Below are 6,531 nucleotides of genomic sequence, written 5' to 3' on the forward strand. Positions count from 1 at the left end.
ATAATATATATATATATATATAATGTTTCGAATTTAGACTATTACATTTAAAGAATATAGTTTTTTTTCTAAACAAAATTTTCAATTATCTGGAGGTTATAAAAATTTCGCATGTGAAATTTGAATATGTTCTAATGCATAAAAGTATTTTTAATTTTAAGATTAAAATTACTTTGCATGTTGGATAGTCAATACTCTGAAAGAAAAACATTTACGATAAAAATGTTAATTAAAAAATCTTATTAGTTAATTTTGTAAAGATGTGCACACATAATGAAAAATAATAGTATAGTTACTCTCATGGATACTTTCCTGGTTACGGGCTTGGTGGAATCCAGCGAATAAAAACTTTGCATTGGTATGAGATGAATTAAAACAGTCCCCCTCCTCGAAGGGGTGGGGGGCGTCTTATCCTAAGCAACTCATCTTATTAAAGCAATTACACGTTATCAAAAACCAGTGAACTTGAAATGTATTTCTTTTACGTCATGTCCACTGTCTATAATTCCTCATTGTTTGAAATTTCCTGAAAAATCCACTTTTCAGTCATGTAAAATTCAAAGTGCTTACTTCTGATCAAAGTTATTAAAAATCACAAACCTGAATTCGCGCCCTTCCCTTTGTGTTTATGTACCAAGTCATATGAACAATACTTAAGTATAATTCAACCTATAGGGGAGTACGTACTGGTGACTGTTTTAACAAAGGGGGCCGTTTTACCTCACCCTCCTCTATATCTAGTAATTTTAACAATCTGTGTTTGCTATTTTCTTTGCTAATGTATATATATATATATTGTGTGTGGGTGTAAATAAAATAAATATATAAACAAACTTTTTCTTTCTTATTTTCAAATTTTTATATGACTCAAATATTAATATATGCAAATGTTGAACTTTAAGCCCAAAAAGATACGGTTTGTGTTGCCTGTTACATAACGACTTAAACTGTGTAATGACATACTACGTTATATTTAACAATTCTTCATCAACTTCTTTCTAAATTGTTGACATGAATTCAGACATTTGCCAAATTTCTTGAGTTTTCCATCTCTACAGGTGATAACCGGTTTCGCCGTTTCGTAAGTATAAAATCTCAAATATAAACTGTCAAATAAAGTCGCAAACTCATGTGTCATCATGAAACTTTGAAATTTATCCAACAGTGTTTCTTTTGATAGGTGCGTTTCCAAATAAGAAAATAGATCAAATAGCCCAGTGAAGCTAGATGATAGATAAACTTTATCTTTAAACTTTTCATATAAGATTTAATGAATTTTGGATCCCAACTCTAAAATTTCTAGTCCTTAGTTCCTGTACAATTCACTATTTATTGAATCTATTACCATACCAATCATATTTGTCTGCACCGCTCTCTGTTGGCATGTTCACCAATAACAAAAGATTTCGCTCCCTTTCTGTTATGATGCTGGAAAGACTCGGTCTTGTTGGATCCCAAGCTTCATGTAATACTTTATTCCTTTAAAGAAGTAGTTCATCATAACTCAAATTACATGTTGCTGACAGCTCTTTTTTCTCAGCTTCTAGCTACACCCTTCAACTGTTCTGGATGTCTGGATACTTCCCTAGCTATTATTAGATCAACTTGTTAAAAAGGAATCGCAACAATACAATTATTTTGTCTCTCTCTCTCTACACTAAAAGTGTATTGTTACAACTCATATTGTTAACATTATATATATATAAGTTTCGGGGAATATTTTGTCGATGAAAGCTTCTTTTTGTCATACTTGTCCTGTCGTTAATAATTCTAAGTCCATACTGTCATGAAAATCCAAATTATCCTAATTCTAAGTCCACACTGTCATGGAAATCCAAATTATCCTAATTCTAAGTCCACACTGTCATGGAACTCCAAATTATTCTAATTCTAAGTCCATACTGTCTTGGAAATCCAAATTATCCTAATTCTAAGTCCACATTGTCATGGAAATCCAAATTATCCTAATTCTAAGTCCACACTGTCATGGAAGTCCAAATTATCCTAATTCTAAGTCCACACTGTCATGGAAATTACCTAGATAAAACACACCTGAAATTATACTTAATTTACACTCCACCAATATAAGAAGACAAGTCTTTGGACTTTCAATTTCCCTTTGTTCAATGTTACTGTTGAGGGGTGGAATTCCCCAAAACTGGTATAAGTCAATGACAAGTTGTGAATCGAAAGATAAATTAGGCTTCATATATATATTTTAAATTTTACCATGTCATGCCATCTAAGTTATAAACACTGAACTACAAAATTATAATATACAACTTAATGAAGATTTGAGCTAAGCTAACAATATGTCGAGATCTGTCTTTCAATTAGAAAATATTAATATACAAAGAGTACAACACATGACCAACATCTGAAACTAGTTTGTTTTAGTATTGTTTTGATTTTATAATAGTTTGTAAAAGTTATACTTCTGTTAAGAACGTTCTTGAAGTTGTTTTAAAATAGTGAATGAAAAGTCTGCATATATCATCACCAAAAATAGTCTTAGAATGGAGAAAAGAGCAATGGTTAAATTTGGATTTTAAAATAGATGGAGCTCCCTTTGTGATCCACTTTGGCATTCCAGTCAGAAGACCAATAACACTAATTCTCAAGAGACGATACAGAGATTATATGACAGGCAGGGCTTGTAGATAACCATAGAATAAATCATGTAAATGTGTTTGTTCGTTATTAAACATAAAGCTACAGAATAGGCTATCTGTACTCTGCCCACGCAAATATCGAAATCTGATTTTTAAAATTTCAAGCCCACAGATTTACCGCTGAGTCACCGTGGGACAAACGCTATAAGATCATTGATAGTATTTGATTTTATTTCACCTTGCTTTTTGTTGTTGGTCCAAAAGTTTACAACATATAAGATTTTTCTTATGTTTACATGAACAGATTGAAGGTTTTAAACTTTAGCAATCTGTTGGTTTATTAAAATCTTACAATATATAAAATAGAAAATACTTGATATTTCACCAGAAAATGTGACACACACATTAAAATATTTAAAACTGTAGCCTAGTGGTTAAGGTGTTTTTCGTCTCGGTATTTGAAAATCGCGGGATTGAAACACAATAAGGACTCCAAGCACTGAGAGGTAGGAAGAGCTATAAATATGTGGCGTCATCTAGGAATACAGTATACAATTAATAAGCTCAACTTTTGCTACTCGAATGCAAATGTATCATTACGACTTTTTACATAAAGATAAAGCCTTTTGCAACATGATTATCAATCATTTTTAATTTTTGGGCCTAAAATGATATAGATATTAAGAAATATGATGTGAAAAGTAACTAATTAATTTCCTAATTAATCGAAATAAGAATTGTAAAAATAGGTTTTAAAACCAATTTTCAGGCGAGCTAATAAAAATTCAATGTAGTAATTTAATAGAATAGTGTCAGAGAATTGTTTATCTGTCGTTACTGAATTATCACAAACGTTCCTGCAGTTACTGTTGAAATTTGTAGTTACAACATTGTCTCATCTCTTTTATTTTTGCTATATTATCTCAAACTATTTTGCTGTTTTCGTATTATCCCAAAGTTTGCTGTAGTTACTGAAAATTATCTCAAATTAATCACTACTTAAATAAGAAATAAACTTCCTTAAATAACAATTAATAACACGAACAATATTTTAAAAGAATGAGGTTATGGCATACCGCGCATATAACCATATATATATATGTATAACTTATTGATTTATACATTATAAGCATAGAATAATATTATTTTTATTGTAGTGGACTTAAGCCTAATCGGTCATATCTGAAGATAATTAGTCTTAGCGGAAATATTCAAATGCATTTTGAACTATTTTAGAATTTTATATGTATATTTCATTGCTAAAGAGGATAAGATTTGAACAGAATTAGTTACATAAACATCTTAAATACATTTTTAAAAATTAGATTAAAAATAGGAATGATTATTCATAAGATCTAAGGGGTACAACACAGCATGACAACAATAGCATCGTACCATTAAAAGAGAATTCAAATTTATTTGTTATTGGAATTTCTCGCATAGGTCCTCGAGGGCTATCTGCGCTGACCGTCTCTAATTTAGCAGTGATTGACTAGATGGAAGGCAGCTAGTCAACACTACCCACCGCCAACTCTTGGACTACTTTTTTTACCAACGAAAAGTGGGATTGGCCGTCATATTATAACAACTCCACAGCTGAAATGGCGAGCATGTTCGCTGACGACATTCGAACTCGCGACCAGCAGATTGCAAGTCTAAATAATTAAAGAAGCTGGAGAAAATAGGCAAACCCGAACGATTTCGGAAAGCATTCGGGTTTCTTTAATTCCGACCTAACTACTTTCGACGTCTTTCCTGTTGGCCATATCCGGTATATTTGTTAGAAAATAGCCAGTTTTTTTTTCTCGCGTGCCTTCGGTTTGTGGTCATTTTTTTTAATGATTTTTTTCCCACAACCCAGGCTTGACAGTAAAGTTCGCCTTCGAAAAAAAGGACTGAACTCTACCTTATAAGATGATTGGTTGGTTTGAATTTACGTACAAGGGCTGGACTCTACCCTATAAGATGATTGGTTAGTTGGAATTTACGTAAAATGGCTGGACTATACCCTATAAGATGATTGGTTAGTTGGAATTTACGTAAAATGGCTGGACTATACCCTATAAGATGATTGGTTAGTTTGAATTTACGTAAAATGGCTGGACTATACACTATAAGATGATTAGTTGGTTTGAATTTACGTAAAAGGGCTGGATTCTACCCTATAAGATGATTGGTTAGTTTGAATTTACGTAAAAGGGCTGGACTCTATCCTATAATATGATTGGTTAGTTTGAATTTACGTGAAATATATTCTAAAATCTAAAGACGTTGCGCTGCTACCTTTCTTCATTCATAGAATATTTATTGGTTATACGTGTTGAATGTTATTAACGATGAATTGCAGATAATGTGAGGTGTATGTATAGTTTAATAACAGGGGAAGTTGTCCCATTCAACGACCCTTTTTTAATATAAGCATTTCGTATTATCCCATATTTCACTTTAGGTCGTAGCGGCCCCGGCTCTGGTTTTCCTTAACTGGGGTGAGGGCCGATGAGACATATAAGGGGGACAAATCTAAAATAAGCCTAACATTAGATTAATTGAATGCATCAACTTGGAGAGGGGGGCAACAATATTTTAGGGGGGCTGTCCCCCACACCAGCGCCGTCCTGAACTGTAGTATGCGATAGTTACAGAGTATTCTTAACATAAAAAGTAAGCACCCACCCAAAAAGTGTGGATTCACACCCTTCGATAGAAAAAAAAAAGATTTCAAACCCACAAAATGATCAGGAAATATTAAATAATACTATTGTAAAGCAGCCATACTTCGTACGGATAAGCTTAATTGTAAATGTGTACGTTTTAAAGATTCTACTCTTTGCTAAAAGATGTCATGTTCAAAACATTTTATAGTTATCATAGGATTTTATTAATGTGTGTTATTTTCTAACAGTTGTTCTTTAGTTTATTTCCACACGCAACTTACACGACCTTCGATTCTGTATATAAATTCACACATTTTCATACTCAGCAGGAGTGTGAACTCTACTTTATTCTAAATTCCCACCTTGTGAAGAACAATCCAATCACACCTTTTTTTTTTATTTTTTAAAATGTAATAACGTAAAGGTTACGAAAAAATGCAAAAAATTAAATTTTTTTTAAAAATTCTTCTCATTAACAATGGAGTTCCTTATATATTTCAAACAGAAAATTGTCAATTTCGTCCATTTTTTTTATCAGTCCTTTACATTAAACGTTGTAAATATAAACTGACTCAATATGAAGTAACACCTGGGCTACATTTGTAGTGACAATTTTATAAATACGTCAATAATCTAAAGATTAAAGGTAATTTTCAACAACAAGGCCCGCAAGCTTTTCCTTTCGAAGAAAACAAACAAACAAAACAACTTTTACATTTGGCCTAAAATTCTACTTAGCCTTACAATGATGGCAAAAGGAAAAAAAAAAAACATTTTACAACACCAAGACGTCGCCATATTGTAATACGGCTTATCCAGATATGTTATCAGTGAGCACGCAAGTGCTTCTGGGTAGAATATTTTTGAATCATTGCGCCACAGTAAAAACCGAGAAAAAAAAAAAAGACCATACGAAAGGCTACCCTAATTCAGTACTACGGACTGTAATTTTATAATGGTTTTTAACACGAGAAAAAGGTTGCGCCACCAAATCTAGTGTTAGTGAGCAATGCCCGAAAGCCTTCTTGACACATTTTGTTATTTTTTTGAAAAAGGGCCCAAATTTGAAATGAATCAACTTAACTTATACTTCGTTGCATTGATAGTGTTAGTCCTAGTGTTAGTGTTAGTAAATGCTTTAAATCAATAAAGTTAAAAGGCTCGAGATTTCCCAGTAAATTCAGGCTTAAAAAAGGCATTTCACTTTATATATTGTTTGAAATATCCCAATCAATGTTTTAAAACAGTAAATTCAGACTTAAAAA

Source organism: Limulus polyphemus, unplaced genomic scaffold (assembly GCF_000517525.1).
Source record: "Limulus polyphemus unplaced genomic scaffold, Limulus_polyphemus-2.1.2 Scaffold7551, whole genome shotgun sequence".
In the NCBI taxonomy this organism is placed as follows: Eukaryota; Metazoa; Arthropoda; class Merostomata; order Xiphosura; family Limulidae; genus Limulus; species Limulus polyphemus.